General features: G+C 44.9%; 1 pseudogene; it reads right to left on the bottom strand.

Annotated features, from left to right (window-relative positions):
- Nucleotides 1–23189, bottom strand: part of LOC138666489 (zinc finger protein 420-like) — a 110871-nt pseudogene that overhangs the window by 53755 nt on the left and 33927 nt on the right.

The following is a 23189-nucleotide window of genomic DNA, read 5'->3' as shown; positions in this document are numbered from 1 at the left end:
TCTGAGGGATGTTATTCTGGATTATCTCAATGAGAATAACTGTTTAACTCCATATCAGCATGGGTTTATGAGAAATCGCTCCTGTCAAACCAATCTAATCAGTTTTTATGAAGAGGTAAGCTATAGGCTGGACAACGGTGAGTCATTGGACGTGGTATATCTCGATTTTTCCAAAGCGTTTGATACCGTGCCGCACAAGAGGTTGGTACACAAAATGAGAATGCTTGGTCTGGGGGAAAATGTGTGTAAATGGGTTAGTAACTGGCTTAGTGATAGAAAGCAGAGGGTGGTTATAAATGGTATAGTCTCTAACTGGGTCGCTGTGACCAGTGGGGTACCGCAGGGGTCAGTATTGGGACCTGTTCTCTTCAACATATTCATTAAAGATCTGGTAGAAGGTTTACACAGTAAAATATCGATATTTGCAGATGATACAAAACTATGTAAAGCAGTTAATACAAGAGAAGATAGTATTCTGATACAGATGGATCTGGATAAGTTGGAAACTTGGGCTGAAAGGTGGCAGATGAGGTTTAACAATGATAAATGTAAGGTTATACACATGGGAAGAAGGAATCAATATCACCATTACACACTGAATGGGAAACCACTGGGTAAATCTGACAGGGAGAAGGACTTGGGGATCCTAGTTAATGATAAACTTACCTGGAGCAGCCAGTGCCAGGCAGCAGCTGCCAAGGCAAACAGGATCATGGGGTGCATTAAAAGAGGTCTGGATACACATGATGAGAGCATTATACTGCCTCTGTACAAATCCCTAGTTAGACCGCACATGGAGTACTGTGTCCAGTTTTGGGCACCGGTGCTCATGAAGGATATAATGGAACTAGAGAGAGTACAAAGGAGGGCAACAAAATTAATAAAGGGGATGGGAGAACTACAATACCCAGATAGATTAGCGAAATTAGGATTATTTAGTCTAGAAAAAAGACGACTGAGGGGCGATCTAATAACCATGTATAAGTATATAAGGGGACAATACAAATATCTCGCTGAGGATCTGTTTATACCAAGGAAGGTGACGGGCACAAGGGGGCATTCTTTGCGTCTGGAGGAGAGAAGGTTTTTCCACCAACATAGAAGAGGATTCTTTACTGTTAGGGCAGTGAGAATCTGGAATTGCTTGCCTGAGGAGGTGGTGATGGCGAACTCAGTCGAGGGGTTCAAGAGAGGCCTGGATGTCTTCCTGGAGCAGAACAATATTGTATCATACAATTATTAGGTTCTGTAGAAGGACGTAGATCTGGGGATTTGTTATGATGGAATATAGGCTGAACTGGATGGACAAATGTCTTTTTTCGGCCTTACTATGTTACTATGTTACTATGTATGTTACCTGGAGACGGCAAAACTAGGTGCCTTGGAGCAGCGATGGATAGCCCGGTTGTCCAAATATAAATTCACCATCAAGTACCGTGCAGGGCACAAGTGTGCACATGCCGATGCGCTGTCCAGGATGCCCAACTTACCAGCAGTGAGGGAAGATCCGGAAGCACTTGAAGAGATTGAATTACCAGCTTTCCATCACCCCGGAGTGACTCAGTATTCCCATTATGTCAGGAGCTAGCGCAATAACAGGCAAGAAGCCACGCTGAACCCATTGCCCCACCATGGATGGGCAGAGACGCAAGACAGTCACCCTGCAGTCCATCTGATTAAAGAGCTGCTGAGACAACCAGATTCACACAATGTTCCAGATGCTCCACAAGAGACTCAACAGCTGTGAAAGGAGAAGGACAAATTGTTTATCTACGACGGTAAACTGTGCCGGAGGAATATCGACTGACGCACTCACGAATTGGTCTGGCAGATAGTGGTCCCGAGACAAGATGCCCCAATGGTTCTGGAAGTGTACCACGATGGAGCTGGACAGTTCTGATGGAAGATGTTAGAGATCCTACTACGTGGAAGGTTCTATTGGATTGGCATGAGAAAAGCCATTGAAAAGTGGTGCCGAGAGTGTGGCCCATGCAACCTGCGCAGAATGGACCGTGACAGCTAGAGGGCTCCCCTACAGCCCATAGTCACCAAACAGCTACTAGAGCTGGTGGCCTTAGACCACGTGAAGCTAACTCCAAGCCAGTCAGGTTATGTCTATGCTCTGACCATAGTGGACCATTACTCCAGATTCCTGTTAGTCATGCCTGTCAAGGACCAGACAGCAAAGACGGCAGCCAAAGCCTTCCAACAACACTTCTGTCGACCACTTGGTTACCCTGAGAAGGTACTAACCGACCAAGGCCCAGCCTTTGAAGCGGAAGTGTTCCAGGAGTTCTGCAACCTGTATGGATGTAAGATGATAAGAACAACTCATACCACCCACAAAAAAATGGCATGTGTGAAAAGATGAATCAAGTAGTAATCGACTTACTGAAAACCTTGCTTTTGGAGGAAAGAAACTTATGGCCAGAGAAGTTGCCAGACTTGGTAGATCTGTACAATCACATCCCAGTGAATTCCACCAACTGCACTCCAGCCTACCTGATGAGAGGAAGATCTAGCAAATTACCTGTTGATCTTGATATGAGAGTCCTAACCCCAGAAACAACCTCACCAGATGCAGATTGGGATAATGAGAGACAACAGAAATACCGCCAAGTACAAGAGTGTGTAGAAAGAAGCTTGTCTCAGGCAAGACAAAAACAAGACAGAAACTACAATCAACATGCCCCTGCATTTCCCTTGTCACCAGGTGAACAATTGCTAAAGCGTAAAAGGAGAATGCACAAACTTGATGACCAGTGGGAAGCAGAACCATATACAATCTTACCATCAAACTTTGACAATACTAAAGTGTGTCTTATAAGCAAAGATGGAGGAGAAACTTCGACTGCGGTATAAAGAGATCACCTTAAAGTATGCTCTGATAAACTGAGAGGCAATGAAAAAGAGCAAAGTACTACTCAACAAACGGTAGAAGAGGAAAAGAGAATCCATACTGTTCTTGGAGATTTTCCCCAGTCTTGGACTCAAGTACATCAAGCCATAGTGGTGCCTGTCTTGGCTTTTCCCCAGTTGGAAATACCAGAGGAAAATGTGACTCAAAACCATCCTGAACCAGAAGAGACTCTACATCAGCAGGCTCAAGCAACAGAAGTCATACCAGCAGTGGAACCAGAGAATCCACCTTCTGCTACCGGTGAATCTGTCATGCCCACAGTGAGTAGAAATAGTCCCAGAAGGTCTAGTATACCTGTGTTACGGAGACTCACCAGAAGTGTAGCCATAAGAGAGTGCACTACACCAGTGGTAGCGAGAATAGTGAGTCCTGTCAGGTCACTATCAATCCCTGTACTGCGTAAGTCAATCCGTAGTACTAGAGGTCAAACACCAGCTCATTACAGGGACTAAAAATGTCAATAATTGCAGTTACCTGTTGTAAAAATGTTTGTTTATGCTGTTTACAGGTTTAAAAATGGACAATAGGGTAATGGACAGTGAATTGCCCAAAAACATTCATTGTACATTGTTGGCACCCTCAAGGTGCACCCTGGTTCTGCCCAGATTGCTGCCGTGGGTAGGACCTTGTTTCTTCAGACCTGAAGCTAAAAGCGTCTGGCATGGCGACACCGGGTCTGGATATACCTTGTAACCCACCCAGAACCTACGTTGGGGGTTTATGACGGGTACCTCGCTCAGTACTGTTAATTATGGACAAGGACACCCTTTTATAAAACCAGTTATGTGATAGTAAATAAGTTTGCAACATTTCAGCCAAAAGTGCCTCCCGTAAGGGAAGAAAAAGTTATTCACCTGTTTAAATGTATTTCAAAATGTTTGCACCTTCTTTAACCTGTTGTTTATGATTTCTTTTCCCAGGCCAGGAGTACTGGATTTAATGTTGGGGGATTGTGTCACCCCAGGAATTCAGGTAGCACAGGGGTGCTTCCTTCCTCTCAGGGAGGGTAGTGCCATGCCTGGAGACAAGTGGGATTCCTTTGGCAGGTAAATCTTACACACAACATATTCTAACTCCAGGCCAGAAGGGGGAGCTCAGAAACCTGTTTTGGGGGAACTTCCCTAGTTTCCATCCTAGTCTAGAGGAGGAGAAAGTGAAGGGAAAGGAGTGATTAGGAGCTCAAGGAGGCTGCAATTGGGCCTCCTGTGAGCCAGAGCGCGGAAACCGGGCATCGGCGGCCCGAAGTTGTGGATAGCTGAAAGGTCCACAACAGAACTGGAGGGCATAGAACTATACGTAAATTGCCTATTCAATGCCTGAGGCACAGCAGCAGTTAGAGCGTGGAGTCACCGTGTCAGAGACCCCAAGAGAACAGCTCAAGCTACCCACCGTGCAGGCACTGTCCCAGGACAGGAGAGAGAAAGGAGTACTTTGCCAGCGAACTACACGTAGCAAGGGACCAGAAAACCAGTGCATATAAGAAGGCTCCCAACCTGACCTGCCAAGGGAGATTACTACTTGTTTCCAGGCTGCCTTGACTCTTTCTGTACCTGTTGCCGGTACCCTGGACTGAGGCCTGTCACCATCAGTAAACCAGGTAAAGACTGCAACCCCTTTGTCTTCCGTTATTTACCAGCAACCCACCATCCTGGCCATAATCCTGGGGAGCCCTGCTTCACCTGTGGGAAGCGTCACCATCTTGCTGTAACAACATCACCCCAGAGGACCCCTTTAAGCAGCGTCGGTCCCTCTGACCGAGAACCACAGGTGGCATCATGAATAGACTTTATTACCAAAATCCCTTTAAAGATCTTTCCCCTTTGAGTCCCAGGGCCACGGACCGGGTCGCAGCCACTGTGACATCCCCTTTAAGACTGGATCCGGTACCGAGTATCCCCATTGCCCTTGTGGGCGACTCAAATCTTGGCATCACAAACAGGATTTCGCGCCCTGGCATCGCCAGGTACTGTGTGCCAGACTGTGACAGTTTGCTTACAAACCACCATTGCCTCGCCGCGTGGAGCACGAGGGAAGAAGGAGGTATACCTTCGTGGGCAGAGCAATCCAAAAGAGCGGGAAGAGGAAGCTGGTGCTAAGCTGCGAGAAAAGCCGGAAGTGAAGGCGCTGTGCAGGAACGCCGCAAGTGAGGATGCCTTGACATGCCGTTACCGAGTATCACCATTGCCCTGGTGGGCGACTCACATGCAGCAGAGATGATGACATTTTGGGGAATTGTGCTGCATATGGGCATAATCTGAAAACCAGAGCTTGGGCAATACTGGAGTACTGATATTCTCTACAGTACCGATATTCTGCATGGCCATAACAAGAAAACGATTTGAAAAAATCCAAAAATGATTGCATTATAGTGATAATGCGCAGTGTCCTTCCTCCCCGAGACAATCCGAACTTTGATCGTCTATATAAAATTAGGCTAGTGGTTGAACACTTCAGAAAATTTGCTGAGGCGTACAACCTCCAAAGAAAATCTCTCATTCACTTCAAAGGGAGGCTAAAATTTCAAGAATACCTGCCCAGTAAGAGGGCCAGATATGGAATTAAACTGTACAAACTGTGCAAGAGTATCCTAGGGTACACACACACAGATTTAGGGTCTACAAGGGAAAAGACACCCAGATTAGCCCCCTGAATGCCACCCTGTCCTGGGGGTGAGTGGGAAAATTGTGTGGGATTTGATGCACCAACTGCTGGATAAAGGTTATCACCTTTACATTGATAACTTTCACACCAGCATCCCCCTCTTCAAGACCCTCTCTGTGAGAGACAATGTTGCCTGCGGAACCATTTGAAAATATCAGAGAGGCCTGCCTAAGCTGCTAAATGGGTAAAGGCAGAGAAAAAGCAAAAACCGAGCCCAGTGCAGCGACCACATTCTGGTGGTCAAGTACACGGATAAATAGGATGTCCTTATCTTCACCACCATACACCGTGACAACAGATACCTTGTCACTGTTCGTGGTACCACAACACAAGGCCCAAAGCCAGATTGTATCCTGGATGATAATCGGTACATGGGTGATGCAGAACTCTCAGATCAGGTCCTCAAACCATACAGTGCCATGCAAAACGCCAAAGTATGGTACAAAAAATTGGCTGTGCACATTGTATATGTATTGTATATACATTGTATTGTATATTGTATTGTATTGTGTAATACATTGTATATGTATTGTACATTGCCAACATGGCTACGGCATTACCGTGTATGGCGGGCAATCCCCGCATGTTTGCATGGCTGGGAACTCGAGCACTGCGCTCCATCACCTGCGATACTCCAGTAACAAGCTTGCCCGAGCTCCCGATGCCGGATCGAGTAGTGGAGAGCGGCTCACTCATCACTAGTATCTACATTATTGTGCTGGAGCAGAACTAAGAGAGAAATAATTGCATTTTGTGAGAACTTCTTTGGGCTTCTGTCCTCTCATCCTGCAGTTGTCTGAATGGATCTAATGTGGGCTTGGGAACCAGCTAAGCCGCATTCTGTCCACAGCTGTTATGCAGTAGTTTACCTGCCAGGGGGCAGAGGGGGTTGTCGCCCCAGGCCCCGTGCTCTGAGATGGCCTACCTTACGCTACTGTAACTATATTGACGTGCACAGCGTGCCCATACAGTTACACTCTGTGGCAGTGCAGCTCTGCGTCAGGCCGCTATGGGGTCCTTGATCAGGCGGGGGGCCTGGTGCCAGCAGTGGGCCCCCCGCCCATCATCGCACGTTCAACTGCATCGGTTAGATTTTGATACAGGTAACCGCATTGATGAGAGAAGGAGTGTTACGCTCCCTCTTCCATTATCACCTTCTCAGCGTCTGACATCACTAACGCCAACACTGACAGGGGGTCATGATGACATCACTACCTGGCGCCCGCTGTCCAGAGATGTGCAGGCACTCAGAGCAGAGGAGGAACCAGGAAGAAAGGGGAGTATTGTTTAAATGTTTTAATGGGGCTGAATTATGCTATAGAGGCTGCCTATTGGGGTGTATTATATTAATGGCTGCGTTATACTATAGAGGCTGCCTATGGGGGTGCATTCTATTAAAGGTTGCATTATACTATACACACTGCCTATGGGGGTGCATTATATTAGGGGCTGCATTATGCTATAGAGGCTGCCTATGGGGGTGCATTATATTAAAGGTTGCATTATGCTATACAGGCTGCCTATAGGGGTGCATTATATTAAGGGCTGCATTATACTATAGAGGCTGCCTATGCGGGTGTATTACATTAAGGGCTGCATTATACTATAGAGGCTGCCTATGGGGGTGCACATTATATTAAAGGCTGAATTATGCTATAGAGGCTGCCTGTGGGGGTGCATTATATTAGGGGCTGTATTATTCTATAGAGTCTAACTATGGGGGTGCATTATATTAGGGGCTGAATTATGCTATTAAGGGTTGCATTATATTATGCTATAGAGGCTGCCTATGGGGGTGCATTATATTAAAGGTTGCATTATGCTATACAGGCTGCCTATATTATATTATGCTATATTATATTATGGGGGTGCATTATATTAGGGGCTGTATTATTCTATAGAGTCTAACTATGGGGGTGCATTATATTAGGGGCTGAATTATGCTATAGAGGCTGCCTATGGGGGTGCATTATATTAGGGGCTGAATTATACTATAGAGGCATCCTATGGGGGTGCATTATGCTATAGAGGCTGCCTATGGGGGTGCATTATATTAGGTGCTGCATTATGCTATAGAGGCTGCCTATGGGGGTGCATTATATTAATGGCTGCATAATGCTATAGAGGCTGCCTATGGGGGTGCATTATATTAAGGGCTGCATTATGCTATAGAGCCTGCCTAGGGGGTGCATTATACTAAAGATTACATTATGTTATAGAGACTGCTATTAGGGTGCATTATAATAAGGGCTGCATTACACTATGGAGGCTGCCTATGGGGGTGCATTATATTAGGGGCTGCATTATGCTAAAGAGGCTGCCTGTCGGGGTGCATTATATTAAGGGCTGCATTATACTATAAAGGCTACCTATGAGAGTTGTGAGGCAGTGACCCCTGTTACAGCTAGGGGGAACTGTTTGTGCTCTCCAGAATGCACACAGAGTCGTAGTGAGGCCATGAGGGTGTACTGCAGACACAGGTGTAGCTGTGATTAGAATTGGGAAGCAGCGACTGATTAAAAGCCCTGTAGTATAGGGGAAGGTGTGTCAGTGTTGGTCTTGGAAGCAAACAGAGCAGTTGTCTGCAGAGCTCTTTCTGTGTGGAGCAACACAGAGGCAAGAAGAACCAAAGGGATTGACACCCTGCGTCTTGGGCTTTTGTTTATCCGGCTGCTATCTGGAGAATACAGTGTGCTGTGTACTGCATAAGTAAAGAGACTTGATCCCGGTGTGCGGTCGCCCAGGGAAACTGGACAAAGGGAAGTCCAGCCTGTTTAGGGACTGCAAACATAAAGCCGTGTACTATTTATTCTTATTGACTGTGTGAAGACACACATTATAGGAACATTATGTTTGAACTTGCTTGGGTCACAGAGTGTATTATATTAAGGGCTGCATTATACTATAGAGGCTGCCTATGGGGGTACATTATATTAGGGGCTGAATTACACTATAAAGGCTGTATATGGGGGTGCATTATATTAGGGGCTGAATTATGCTATAGAGGCTAACTATGGGGGGCTGCATTATACTATAAAGGCTGCCTATGGGGTGCTTTATATTAAAGGCTGCATTATGCTATAGAGGCTGCCTATGGGGGTGCATTATATTAACCCCTTTCTGACCTCGGACGGGATAGTACGTCCGAGGTCAGAAGCCCCGCTTTGATGCGGGCTCCGGCGGTGAGACCGCATCAAAGCCGGGACATGTCAGCTGTTTTGAACAGCTGACATGTGCCCGTAATAGGCGCGGGCAGAATCGCGATCTGCCCGCGCCTATTAAATAGTTAAATGCCGCTGTCAAACGCAGACGGCATCGCCGACCCCCGTCACATGATCGGAGGTCGGCGATGCTTCAGTATTGTAACCATAGAGGTCCTTGAGACCTCTATGGTTACTGATCCCCGGCACCTGTGAGCGCCACCCTGTGGTCGGCGTTCATAGCACAACTGATTTTCTGCTACATAGCAACGAACAGCAGATCGCTGCTATGTAGCAGAGTCGATCGTGCTGTGCCTGCTTCTAGCCTCCCATGGAGGCTATTGAAGCATGGCAAAAGTAAAAAAAAAAGTTAAAAAAATTTGAAAAAAATAAAAAAAATATAAAAGTTTAAATCACTCCCCTTTCCCCCCAATCGAAATAAATCAATAACAAAAAATCAAATCTACACATATTTGGTATCGCCGCGTTCAGAATCGCCCGATCTATCAATTTGAAAAAAGCATTAACCTGATCACTAAACGGTGTAGCGAGAAAAAAATTCGAAATGCCAGAATTAGGTTTTTTTGGTTGCCGCGACATTGCATTAAAATGCAATAACGGGCGATCAAAAGAACGTATCTGCACCAAAATGCTATCATTAAAAACGTAATCTCGGCACGCAAAAAATAAGCCCTCAACCGACCCCAGATCATGAAAAAATGGTGACGCTATGAGTATCGGAAAATTGCGCAATTTTTTTTTTTTTTTTGCAAAGTTTGGATTTTTTTTCACCACTTAGGTAAAAAATAAACTAGTCATGTTACATGTCTATGAACTCGTACTGACGTGGAGAATCATAATGTCAGGTCAGTTTTAGCATTTAGTGAAGCCAAAAAGGGGCTGCAAAAGCCAAACAAAAAACAAGTATGGGATTGCACTTTTTTTGCAATTTCACTGCACTTGGAATTTTTTCCCCATTTTCTAGTACATGACATGCTAAAACCAATGATGTCGTTCAAAAGTTCAACTCGTCTCGCAAAAAATAAGCCCTCACATGGCCAAATTGACAGAAAAATAAAAAATTTATGGCTCTGGGAAGGAGGGGAGTGAAAAACGAACACGGAAAAACGAAAAATCCCATGGTCATGAAGGGGTTAAAGGTTGCATTATACTATAGAGGCTGCCTATGGGGGTGCTTTATATTAGGGGCTGCATTATGCTATAAAGGCTCCCTATGGGGGTGCATTATATTAAACGTTGCATTATACTATAGAGACTGCCTATCGGGGTGCATTATATTAAGGGCTGCATTATACTATTGGAGCTGCCTATATGGGTGCATTGTATTAGGGGCTGAATTATGCTATAGAGGCTGATTATGGGGGTGCACTATATTAGGGGCTGAATTATACTATAGAGGCTGTGTATGTGGGTACATTATATTAGGGGCTGAATTATGCTATAGAGGCTGTCTATGGGGGGTGCTTTATATTAAAGGCTGCATTATGCTATAGAGGCTGCCTATGGGATTGCTTAATATAAGGGGCTGAATTATGCTATAGAGGCTGCCTATGAGGGTGCATAAGGGGCTGCATTATGCTATAGAGGCTGCCTATGGGGGTGCATTATATTAGGGGCTGCAATATGCTATAGAGGCTGCCTATGGAGGTGTATTATATTTGGGGCTGCAAAATACTATAGAGGCGGCCTATGGGGGTGCATTATATTAAAGGGAACCTGTCACCAGGTTAGGCCGATAAGAGATACGGCCATCACCTTTCAGGGCTTATCTACAGCATTCTATAATGTTGTATATCTTCCCCCAACCCGACATGTAAGAGAAGAAAAATAACTTATTATACTCACCTGTGGGGCGGTCTGGTCCGAGGGGTGTTGCTCTTCTTGATCCAACACCTCCCATCTTCTTATGATCACCGTCCTCCTGCTTGCTTCATGTGAATGATGCGTCACTGTATCATCTACACAGACTCCCTGGCATTGCGCTCCTGCGCAGGCGTACTTATCTGCCCTGTTGAGGGCACAGCAAAGTACTGCAGTGTGCAGATGCCAGGGCTCTTTGACCTGCGACTTCCCTCGGACTGGACCACCCTGCAGGTGATTATAATAATAGGTCTTTTTCTTCTCTTACATGTTGGGTTCAGATATACAGCATTATATAATGCTGTATATCAACCCTGAAATGTGATGGCCGTAACTTACATAGGTCAAAACTTGTGACAGGTTCCCTTTAAGGGCTGCATTATATTATAGAGTCAGCCTATGGGTAGTGTATTATACTACAGAGGCTACCTATGGGGGTGCATTTTATTAAGGGCTGCAGTATACTATAGAGGCTACCTATATGGGTGCATTATACTATATAGAATCTGCCTATGGGGAGTGTTATACTATATAGAGTCTACCTATGGGGGCTGAATTATACTATAGAGTCTGCCTATGGGGAGTGCATTATACTATATTGAGGATTGTCTGGTGAATTATACTATATGGAGGCCATCATACAATGTGGAGATTACACTGTTAGAGCGATCAAACAGTTTGGGGGCTACTAAAGGGTCAGTATATATGCAGTGAGGGGGCATTATACTGCATATAAGAGCATTATACTGTGTATAGGGGAGCTGTACAGGGGGGAGACTTGGGACACTATAAAATGTAAAGTGGGCACTTACTGTTATAAGGGAACTCAGGTTACTGTGACAATCAAAGGGGCACACAGGGCAATATTACTTTCTAAGGGGCAAAATGTTGGTACTGTTTTCTAGGGCACTTGCACCTGGTATTACTGTATTCTAGAGGGTTGTTTAGAATTTAGAGGGCACAGAGAACCACACAGCAGGTGCAGTAATAGGGACAGATACAGCAGCAGCTCAGTATTGGGGTATCAGCAAGTTGAGGAGGTTGTGCAGGTTGGCAATAGATGGTGATGGGGCTGGAATGTAAGAAGTGAAATGTGTCTTTGTTGTATTCTCTGCAGCCGAGTCCTCGCTGGAGAAGTTATCATGTCGGTCTGGGCCAGATGGAAGAGTGAACGATCCCATCAGAAAGAACATCAGCGGTAAGTCACCATCTGTAACTGTGCAGTGATCTCTTATATGTTCTATAGGACTGGGATCTACCACTGACCATATGGCGGTAATATCCATATTGGTCTTTATCTTCAGTAACAGCGCGGTCATCTGCTGAGGTTCTCCTCCTCTATTAGGGGGCGTCACCCAGATGTAATCACTGTTACCTGGTTAGGGGCCCACTCAGAAGCTTCGCCCCCCCAAACCAAAACCCGAGCTATGCCTCTGCGTTACCTCACTGTTCACACCACACAGAGACCCCAAAAGTGCCTCAGTGCTGAAGTAATGTCCAGTAATGGGGCCTCCAGCACCTACCTCCACCCACAGAGCCGCACTTCATATATATGGCTGCTCTGTGCGCACAAGACCTGTGATGAGGTCACTGGAGGGGAGGAGTCAGGGTCACATGATCAGGGGCCTCAGTGTATGCAGGACTCTGCTGTGCTGACAAGTATTCAGCTCGTCTGCTGGTGCTGCTCCTTTAAGAACAGGTAACGTTGCTAAAAGTAGAACAATTCCCCCCATTAAGTGATTGGATCCCCCCAGATCTTTCATAGATCTTAGTGATATTACAGACGGGAGATTCCAAGAGCGCTAGATTCAGGGGTAATCCTAGTGCTGACTGAGCCGTGCGCCTCCATCTAAGAGAGCGGCCACAACCCCAGACGATGCAGCGGCCGGAGCAATGTAATTGATTGAGGGAATTTCTGAGAGCATCAAATTAATGAGAATGTTTTACCGGAACCTCCTGGGGCATCAAGGAAAACAGTCTCCTATTCCCACCTGGAATCTGAGCCATAATTGCCAAATCCCCCGATCTGTGGTCATCAACCAGAAGAGGCTTATTTACTGGGACAAATCCTCTCATCTTTCCCAAATCCTTAGCCTCACTCCACGACACAGACACTGCCGCTGCTTTCTACAATGCCACTCTTGCATCAGCTATTGACACGGTCACCCCTGTCATGCATAGCAGAGTGCGATGAACCAATAGAAAACCCTGGCACAATAACATCACTAAAAAGATGGGCAAGTATCATATAAGAATTGCAGAGGGGCATTGCAAGAAAACGCATTCGCAAGATGATTTCACTGCACTCAAACAAGCAACACTCGCATTCAAATCAGCTCTCACCTCTGCTAAACAGACCTACTTCACAACCCTCGAATCTTTCTTATCCCACAACCCCTAACAGTCGTTCAACACTTTTAACTCCCTCCTCCACCCACCACTGCCCCCTCCGAGTTCCCTAATCGTTGCCGAGGACTTTGCCACGCACTTCAAAAATAAGATAGACCAAAAAGGCAAGTCTTTGTTGTCAAACCACCACAACCCCTTTGTATACCAGACCAATGCCCAAACCCCATAACTTCCCTCTCCAAAATCACTGAAGGGGAGCTTGCTCATCTTCTCTCCAAATCACACCTCACCACTTGTGCACTTGACCCCAACCCATCCCACCTCCTCCCCAACCTCACCACCACACTAATCCCATCCCTAACCCATCTCTTCAACCTATCACTAACTTCTGGTACCTTCCCCTCTGCTTTGAAACATGCCACAATCACACCTCTCATCTCAAAAAGCCAGCCCTTGACACAAGCGCTATGTCCAGCTATCGCCCCATATCTTTGCTCCCATTTGCTTCAAAACTCTGTGAGCAGCACGTCCATGCTGAACTTTCCTCTCACTTTGCATCTAACTCTCTTTTCGACAATCTACAATCTGGCTTCCATCCCCACCATTCCACTGAGACTGCCCTGACCAAAATTACTAACGACTAATTACTAAATTACTAACGCCAAAGCTAACAGATAATTCTCTATACACCTCCTTCTAGACCTTTCCTCTGCCTTCAACACAGTTGACCACTGCCTCCTACTACAGATCCTCTCCTCCTCCTTTGGTGTCAAAGACCTTGCCCTATCTTGGATCTCCTCATACCTTACCAACCGCACATTTAGCGTTTCCTACTCCCATACTACCTCTTCATCTCACCCCCTCTCTGTTGGTGTCCCTCAAGGCTCTGTCCTTGGGCCCTTACTCTTTTCAATCTAGACACTCGGCCTGGGACAACTCATAAGGTCCTATGGCTTCCAGTACCATCTATATGCTGATGACACTCAGACCTCTCTGGCCCAGATGTCACCTCTCTGCTCTCCAGAATCCCAGAGTGTCTATCAGCCATATCCTCCTTCTTCTTCTCTTGCTTCCTCAAGCTCAATGTGGACAAATCTGAACTAATTATCTTTCCTCCATCTCGCATATCTTCCCTTCCTGATCTATCTATCAAAATAAATTATATCACACTTTCCCCTGTCCCCAAAATCCGCTGCTTCGGAGTAACCCTTGACTCTGCCCTGTCCTTCAAACAGCACATTCAAGCTCTCGCCACCTCCTGTCGCATCCAGCTCAAAAATATTTCCAGAATCCGTCCTTTGCTCACCCCTCACTCCACCAAAATGCTTGTGCATGCCCTAATCATCTCCCACCTCGACTACTGCAATATCTTCCTCTGTGGCCTACCTTCTAACACTCTCCACCCCTCCAGTCCATCCTTAACTCTGCTGCCCGAATAATTAATCTCTCTCCTCGCTACACTCCTGCTTCCCCTCTTTGCAAATCCCTTCACTGTCTCCCAATTTCCCAGAATATCCAGTTTAAACTACTAGCACTGACCTACAAAGCCATCCATAACCTTTCTCCTCCGTATATTTCCCAACTAATCTCTCAATATCTTCTCTCACGTAATCTCTGGTCCTCCCAAGACCTCCTTCTCTCCTCAATGCTTATTTGCTCCTCACCCAACCGCCTCCAAGACTTTTTCCGAATATCCCCCATCTTCTGGAATTCTGTGCCCCAACACGTCCGGTTATCCACCACATTTGGATCCTTCAAAAGAAACCTTAAAACCCACCTCTTCAAATAATCTTACAGCCTGTAATGACCACACGGACACCTCAACACCATTGGAGCTACTGCAACCTATGACCTACGGTATTCTTCCCCATAATCCTGTAGAATGTAAGCACGCAAGTGCAGGGTCCTCTTCCCTCTGTATTATTCCCTCTGTTATTGTTAGTTTTGTTTACTGTAAGTGATATTTGTATTTTCATGTAGCCCCCTTCTCATGTACAGCACCATGGAATTGATGGTGCTGTATAAATAAATAATAATAATTATTTGATCCCTTGTTGATTTTGTAAGTTTGCCCACTGACAAAGGCGTGAACAGTCTTTAATTTAAGGGTACGTTAATTTTAACATAGAGAGATAGAATATCAAAACTATAATCCAGAAAATCCCATTGTATAAATTATTTAAATTTATTTGCATTCTGCCAGAATGGGCTACAAAACCATAAGTAAGACGCTGGGTGAGAAGGAGTCAACTGTTGGTGCAATAGTAAGAAAATGGAAGAAATACAAAATGACTGTCAATCAACATCCATCTCGGGCACAATGCAAAATCTCACTTCGGTATCCTTGATCATGAGGAAGGTGAGAGATCAGCCTAAAACTACACGGAGGGAACTTGTTTATGATATCAAGGCAGCTGGGACCACCAAGAAAACCAGTAAATCAGTAATACAAAGTAACAACTGGAGAGGGTGGAATGGCACCAGGACTCTTGTTGAAATTCTGAGCCTCTTTTGCTTATTACATGGATTCCTATCACTTGCGGTTTCCAAAAAAGCCACTGGATTTTGGTGCTCGGCTTAATAAGTCATATCCATCTTTATAAATGTTGTATTACTGATATATATCCAGGAATTGAGCACAGGAATGAATAATTCATAGCCCGAATATCACCGTGGACACCACCAAAGTGAGGATATTACTGATCCTGATCCTAATATCACTGTGGAACCAAGTCTATTAGCAGGAAGAGAGGGTGCGGTGGAATTTTTTGCGAGCTGCAACATAAGAGACGAATTGGAACTAATTAGCACAAAAACTCTGGAGACTAAGATCGGCTTTTTAGCAGAAAAAGAGACCAAATTATTTTGGACAATAAAATCCCTAAAATCATATGTAGAATGTAACCGGGTCCCGAGGGGGCTTCGAGTTTATAAGGAAATTTCACTGTTTAAAGACGATCCCAGTTTTCAACAAGAATGGGAACAGATTCATTTACAATGTTCTTTAAACCTCCTAAAGCTGGTCATAAGGCAAAACAAAAAAAATATATACTGCCCTATGTGAACAACTGGAAAAATCAAAAAAGGAATTGATTACAAGAATAACGGAGGAACAGAATAAGTCTTTTTTAAAGAAATTGGAAAAGAAATTAATTTTGACACAAATGGACATAAAGGAAAAGAAGAAAATGAAATTTCTGAGAGATAAAAATGATTACACTTCAGGTCAAATCTTCACCTGGAATAAAAACAAACAAAAAAAGATTCAATGGGAGATACAATACATCTTATAAAAAGAAAAAGAAAAACTCAAAGGATGGATGGATCACAGATTCTGATTCCAGCGGTATGGATGATCATAATGAAGATAGAGACATAGCCACTACTTCTACACACACGCAAACCCCTTTAGAAATAAGACACGGAGGGGAGGCCGCAAACACAAGGAAAAAACGAAAACAAGTATCGTGGAGGAAATAACAACTCCGGAAAACACATTCCAAATTATAAATTTCTCTACAAGAGAACTGACTGTTGACCAAAGGAAATTGCTTTCACGGGGTTTAAATTTCTGCATACCGGAGGACTTTAATTCAACTGAATTTAAAATTGATTTAAAAAAAAATATATATAAGGAAATTGCATTTACATAAATATTATAGCAATACGGAAGGCAAAAAAATAAAAACACCAATGGTCACTACTGACATTCCAGCATCAATAGGAAATGTAGGCTTTATAGCTTACCCTCCTACAGATTTGCAAGACATCGAGGATGCAATTTTACTGATGAGTATTAACGAAGATCCTGAAATTATAACATCAGTAGAAACCTCTCCGAGTTTAATTGAGCCATTTAAAGGAGGAATTCAATCGAACTTTATGCCTCCTACGTCATCAGGCAATGTGATAGATATTTTTCATAACACAGTTTTGAAAGATGTGGAAGCAATTTTTTATCCCAAACCAGCAAAGAACTTGTCAGCAGGCGAAGAAAAAGCCCTACGGGAAATGCAAGCCTGGGATGATGATATAATTAGAAAGTCGGACAAGGGTGGGAACCTGGTCATTTTAGACAAAAGTTACTACATCAGTGAGGGATTATCGCAATTAAATGACACAGAAACTTACCAACTTCTGGACCTTAATCCAACAAATAAATATAAAGAAAAATTGAGAACTTTATTGAACAAGTGTGTAGAAAAAGGTATTTTGAGAAAATATTCATGACTATTCATGACTATAATCGGCGGCACCACGTGACCGCATACAGGAGAAGATGCGGCCAGAACAGGAAGCAGCGCCAGCGAGGGACCGAGCTGGGTATTTTCAGAACAGCGGGGGGGGGGGGGAGGGGGGTTGGGGGGGCGCACAGGGGTGGGAGGCACATAGATCTTTATTTTAAACACAATTATTCATATCTTCTCTACAGCAAACGCTGCTGCAGGGAAGATATGAATCGCGGCTTCAGCACCAGTGGGGGGGACAGCGCTTAATGTAGAGCGGTCTCCTGCATGGCACACGGACTGCACACGGACAACGTGCATGTGCGGTACGTGTTTTACATGGACCCATTGACTTTAATGGGTCCGTGTAATACGTGCGCTCCCACGAACACTGACATGTCTCCGTGTTTGGCACACGGAGACACGGTCTGCAAAAAATCAATGACATCTGAACAGATGCATTGATTTTAATGTGTCTGCGTGTGTCAATGGTTCGGGTACGTGAGGAAACTGTCACCTCACGTACCGGAGCCACTGACGTGTGAAACCGGCCTAATGAATGAAAAGCTGCCTGCGCAGCCTCCCCACCTGACCGGACATGAACTCATTAGCGTGGGAAAGTTTCTGAACATTTTCCCACGCTGTCAAGTTCACCTCAGGTCAGGCTGTGAGTCTGCCCATGCTCAGTGACGTCAGCAGTAGTCGACCCCGCCTGAGCTCAGGTGAACTTGACACAGTGGGAAAATGTTCAGAAAATTCAGAAATATTGACTGCACATTGAATATTGCTTTTTATTTGCTTTTTTGGATTACAAATATTAGTAACTCCAAGTATTTTTAATTCAAATGTACTTTATTTTTTAAACTATAAAACACTCATAACCATAAGACGCATCCAAGGTTTAGACTGCAGAAAAAAAGGAAAAAAATGTAATGCTGTATGGTAGAATATGGAAGTATTACATCTATTGTTAGTGTTTCTCTGCATCAGGTGTTTTATTCGCTTATAGCTTAAAGGGAACCTGTCACCCCCAAAATCAAAGATGAGCTTAGCCCACCGGCATCAGGGGCTTATCTACAGCATTCTGTAATGCTGTAGATAAGCCCCTGATGTAACCTGAAAGATGAGAAAAAGAGATTAGATTATACTCACCTGGGCGGTCCGATCCGATGGGCGTCACGGTCCGGGGCCTCCTATCCTCATAGGATTATGTCCTCTTCTTGTCGCAGGCGTACTTTGTCTGCCCTGTTGAGGGCAGAGCAAAGTACAGCAGTGCGCAGGCGCCGGGCCTCTCTGACCTTTCCCGGCGCCTGCACACTGCAGTACTTTGCTCTGCCCTCAACAGGACAGACAAAGTACGCCTGCACCACAGCGTGAAAACAAGAAGAGGACGTCATCGTAAGAAGATGGGAGGCCCCGGACCGCGACACCCATCGGACCGGACCGCAGCGGGACCGCCCCTGGGTAAGTATAATCTAACCTCTTTTTCTCATCTTACAAGATACATCGGGGCTTATCTACAGCATTATAGAGAATGCTGTAGATAAGCACCTGAAGCCGGTGGGCTTAGCTCCTCTTCGATTTTGGGGGTGACAAGTTCCCTTTAACACTGTTAACATTAATGAACTCTCTACAGCTGACATACAGCTCTGGCAAAAATTAAGAGACCACTGCAAAATTTTCAGTTTGTCTGATTCTTCTCTTTATAGGTATATTTTTGAGAAAAAGGTAAATTGTTCTTTTCTTCTATAAACTACTGACAATATGTCTCTGAAATTCCAAGCAATAAATTTTGTATTTATTTTCTGAAAATGAGAAATGGTCAAAATAAATGCATTGCTTGCAGACCTCAATAATGCAAAAAAAAACCAACAAATACATAATCATTTAGAAACAACAATACTGTTTTAACTCAGGAATAGTTCAGAAATCAATATTTTGCTGAATAACCATTATTTCTAATCACAGCTTTCATGCGTCTTGGCATGCTTTCCACCAGTCTTTCGCAGTGCTTTTGGGTGACCTTATGCCACTCCTGGCACAAAAATGTAAGCAGTTCTCCTTTGTTTGATGGCTTGTGACCATCCATCTTCCTCTTGATTACATTCCAGTGGTTTTCAATGGAGTTCAGGTCTGGAGATTTGGCTGGCCATGACATGGATTTGATGTGGTGGTCCTTCATCCACACCTTGATTGACCTAGCTGTGTGGCATGGCGCATAGTCCTGCTGGAAAAACCATTACTCAGAGTTGGGGAACAATGCCTGAGTAGAAAGAATCAACTGTTTTTTCGAGGATAACTTTGTATGTGGCTTGATTCATACGTCCTTCTCAAAGATTAACCTGCCCAATTCCAGCCTTGCTGAAACGTCCCCAGGTCATCACCGATCCTCCATCAAATTTCACAGTGGGTGCAAGACCTTGTGGCTTGTATGCCTCTCCAGGTCTCCGTCTAACCATTAGACTACCAGGTGTTGGGCAAAACTGAAAATTAGACTCATCAGGGATTACCTTACTCCAGTCCTCTATGGTCCAATCCTTATGGTCTTTGGCAAATTTTAGCCTGGCTCTCCTTTAGTTCTCATTGATGAAAGGCTTTTTTCTAGCTTTACATGACTTGAATCCTGCCTCTAGGAGCGTGTTACGAACTGTTCTTGCCATGCACTTCACCCCAGCTGCCATTTGCCATTCCTTTTGTAGGTCACTTGCGGTTGCTGAGTGACAATCGAATAAGATAATGGTCATCCCAGTCAGTGGAGAGTCGTTTTTGCCCTCTGCCGGTCTGTAGCTTCGTTGTCTTCATTGTCTGCTGTTTGACCTTGTTGTAACGGACTGCCGTCTTTGAAATGTTAAGGATGGAGGCAACATGACGCTCACTGTGTCCCTCTGCAAGTAAAGCCAGAATTGAGCCCTTCTTTTCCTCAGTCAAGACTTTTCTTTTCAACTCCTTTGGCATGGTTAAAAGTTATTTTTTCATTCCTATTACTTTTGGGATATTACTCTTGTTTTGCCATCCAGCTTGTCCTATTGCAAGAGGATTGTGAACACCACAGCAGGGTTTTTATTATACTTTCCTTCATTAAATAAGATTTGGTTCAGGTGATCACCTAATCAGAAGCACATTAAGTAGAATGAGGTGTACTCTGGCTGGAATTCAACTGACACTGGAATGGAATGGCTATCAGACATGTAGACAAACTGGTTTTTATAAAACTGTGCGGTGGCCTCTTAATTTTTGCTAGAGCTGTATATACACACAACACTGCTGCGTGAACAGTGCATGCACACTAGGCTCAGGTAGATGTGCACATGTACATATATACACATCTCTGCTACGTACAGTTACATAAACACGCAGCTCTGCTACAGATGCACAGTTACATACACACACAACTCGGCTACACATGCACATTTACATACACACATTTAAATACACACAACTCTGCTATATACTCATATTTACATATGCACAGCTCTACTACATAAGTCCATTTGCATACACATACAAGGTATATACAATACCCCATTTTGTAGTTCCTTCCAGGATATGTGATTGATTAAAAGATCTGATAGGTCCTTCAGCTATTCAAGTGGAAGGTCCTTCAGCTGCTTAGTCAGGATGAGCAGCCTGCTCCTGCTCTGTATCAATCAGTTAGAGAAGTGTGGGGCTGGAGGAAAGAGAGCAGTTCTCTCAGTGATCAAGAAGGACACTGTCTCAGCATTCTCCTCTGTCACAGAAAGCTGCCTCCAGTCTATAAGACGCACTCACTTATGAGCAATGTTTTTTTGCTAAAAGCGTGTATTATAGTAAAAAAAATACGGTAAGATCTAAAGTAATTTCTATTTTTTATTTAATTATACAACTGTCTGTTATATGTTTTTGTACAATTTATCAATAACATATATAGTTTGTTACTTTTGAAGGTCAACAAAATATGATTTTCAACTAATTCTTTTTAACACTTTAGGTATGATAATTGCTTCTTTCTGTGTCACCTCCAAAATCGAAGGGGAGCTAAGCCCACTGGCATCAGGGGCTTATCTACAGCATTCTGTAATGCTGTAGATAAGCCCCGATGTAACTTGAAAGATGAATAAAAGAAATTAGATCATACTCACCCAGGGGCGGTCCCGCTGCGGTCCGGTCCGATGAGTGTCGCGGTCCGGTCCAGCGCCTCCCATCTTCTTACGATGACGTCCTCTTCTCGTCTTCACGCTGCGGCTCCGGTGCAGCCATACTTTGTCTGCCCTGTTGAGGGCAGAGCAAAGTACTGCAGTGCGCAGGCGCCGGGAAAGGTCAGAGAGGCCCTGCGCACTGCAGTACTTTGCTCTGCCCTCAACAGGGCAGACAAAGTAAGCCTGCGCCGGAGCCGCAGTGTGAAGACAAGAAGAGGATGTCATCGTATTCTTGTGTGAGTTCCGTGTAACTGCTGAAGGAATTTACATATGGCATGATAGACTGCTTTTAGTTCCCTTTCATTAGATGAATCATTTGACTCACTAATAGACCATTGCCCTTGAACTATCTGGTCTTCTAGATGTGCTCCCCAACCAGTAGGACTGGCGTCAGTAAAAATTGTTTTTGAAGGTTTAAAGGGAACCTGTCACCCCGAAAATCGCGGGTGAGGTAAGCCCACTGGCATCAGGGGCTTATCTACAGCATTCTGTGATGCTGTAGATAAGCCCCCGATGTTACCTGAAAGAGGAGAAAAAGACGTTAGATTATACTCACCCAGGGGCTGTCCCGCTGCTGGTCCGGTCGGATGGGTGTCTCTGGTCCGCTGCGGCGCCTCCCATCTTCATTCCAAGATGTCCTCTTCTGATCTTCAGCCACGGCTCCGGCGCAGGCGTACTTTGTCTGCCCTGTTGAGGGCAGAACAAAGTACTGCAGTGCGCAGGCGCCGGAAAGGTCAGAGAGGCCCGGCGCCTGCGCACTGCAGTACTTTGCTCTGCCCTCAACAGGGCAGACAAAGTATGCCTGCGCCGGAGCCGCAGTGTGAAGACAAGAAGAGGATGTCATCGTAAGATGGGGGGCCCCGGACTAGACCACGGCGCCCATCGGATCGGACCGCCCACCCAGGTGAGTATAATCTAACCTCTTTTTCTCATCTTTCAGGATACATCTGGGGCTTATCTACAGCATTACAGAATGCTGTAGATACGCCCATAATGCCGGTGGGCTTAGCTCACCTTCGATTTTGGGGGTGACAGGTTCCCTTTAAAGGGGTTGTCCACTACTTGGACAACCCCATCTCATGCCCCACCTTTGATCTTGTTAAAATAAAAACAGTTATACAAACCTCCCATAACGGTGCCAATCCAGTAATGTTGGCACTTGCGTTCCTGGGGCTCATGTGAGGTTGTTATGTTATGCGAGTCTACAACAAAGCACCAAACCGGTCCGCACGGCTGCAGCACCTGTGTCCATACATCAGATTCAGGTAGCAAAATAATAGCATCCATGAGGAACCTTAGAAGCGCACTTGCACAAAATGATCATTATCTGCCATCCTCCACATGTGACTCTCCTGTCCTGGATGTTTTAATTCCCGAAATAAAGTGGATTTTAAGGGACTGAGTGTCACCCTCATTTTTTAATTTGCGCACGGTTATGTTATGTGAGCCCTGCGCCCAATCCGCTCTGGCGTCGCTGATCCAGCCTTCAGACAAATCAAACATTAAGAGGAAGTTGGAGAGCAGCTGCAGCCCTGTCTAACTGTTGATATTCAACAAGTCCAGATGCGGGGACAGTGAAGTCGATTGATCGTAGGGCTCATGTGATGTAATAACCTCACATGAGCCTTGGGAATGTGAGTCTCAAAATCACTGGAATGGCACGGAAGGGGAGTATGAGTGTTTTTATTTTAAAGGGAACCTGTCACCCCCCTAGGTGTTTGTAACTAAAAGAGCCACCTTGTGCAGCACTAATGCTGAATTCTGACAAGGTGGCTCT

This window comes from Ranitomeya imitator, chromosome 2 (assembly GCF_032444005.1).
Source record: "Ranitomeya imitator isolate aRanImi1 chromosome 2, aRanImi1.pri, whole genome shotgun sequence".
NCBI lineage: Eukaryota > Metazoa > Chordata > Amphibia > Anura > Dendrobatidae > Ranitomeya > Ranitomeya imitator.
This window is presented reverse-complemented; position numbering and strand designations above follow the sequence as displayed.